Genomic DNA, 1,141 nt, shown 5'->3' with positions numbered 1-1,141 from the left:
ATGTACTTTCTTTGGCTGAGTAAACTATCTTGTTATGTACTATCTTTGGATGAGTAAACTATCTTGTTATGTACTTTCTTTGGCTGAGTGAACTATCTCGTTATGTACTATAATCTTTGGCTGGGTGAAGTATCTTGTTACGTACTATCTTCGTGTTAGCTCAGTGGGTACTTGGAACCGTCGATTACGAAAGAGCTGATGTCGTCGGGCGAGGGGAAAAAAATCCCCTGATGATCCCAAGTTCAACTTAACCCTATCCGTGGGTTTTTACTATCGTCATATCCATACGACGTGGGGGCCTCTGTGCCACCACTTAACCCTATCCGTACGTCGTGTTTTACTATTGTATCCATACGACGTGGGGAACTCTGTGCCATCACTTTCCAAAGAGGAAAGAAGAGGTGATGTATCTATTTCCTTAAGGTTTGAATCCGAAAAGTAATTCATTTTGTCAGCACGCTTCACAAATTCAAGCCTTACGGAAATAGATACTTCCCACTTATAATAGGTGGAGATTTTACAATTTATAAGTATGAAATATCAAGAGGCATGTTATACATAAGGAATAGGGCATCTATAGAAAATCTAATTTGATCTTAGAGTGTTGATTTTTGGCCACTATCTCCCTTTGTGGATTGCGAGAAGTAACTCGTTTTGCCAGCACGCTTCACATAAGGTCATACGAGTGCCAGAAGATTAGAGGTGTTACAAGACAGTAATAAACATTTTAAAAAAGGAGGGGATATAAGGACGATAGATGTTTGATAGGAAAGAAGAAGCATACAACACCAGAGCACCCGCCAACCACCCACGGAATATGTCCGTCTTTGAGCTGGGGCTGGGGCTGGTATGCTGGATCCAAGTCGGTCACAACAGGCAGGGGCAGAGCAGCCTGCCTCCTAGTTGCTCACCTCACAAGTGACAAAAGGATTAAAATATTTACAATTAATTTTTTTGTAAAAACCCAAAAAACTAAAAAGAATAAAGAGAAGCATACCAACCCGATAACGGTCATTTAGTTTCTTTAAGTTTTAGTAAGTGTTTTACGGCACTGGCAACACAATAAGGTCATATCATAAGTGCCAGAGGATTAGAGGTGTTACAAGAGAGTAACAAACATAAAAAAGAAGGAGTGGAGGGG

This window comes from Aplysia californica, unplaced genomic scaffold (assembly GCF_000002075.1).
Source record: "Aplysia californica isolate F4 #8 unplaced genomic scaffold, AplCal3.0 scaffold01651, whole genome shotgun sequence".
NCBI classification, from domain to species: domain Eukaryota; kingdom Metazoa; phylum Mollusca; class Gastropoda; order Aplysiida; family Aplysiidae; genus Aplysia; species Aplysia californica.
This window is presented reverse-complemented; position numbering follows the sequence as displayed.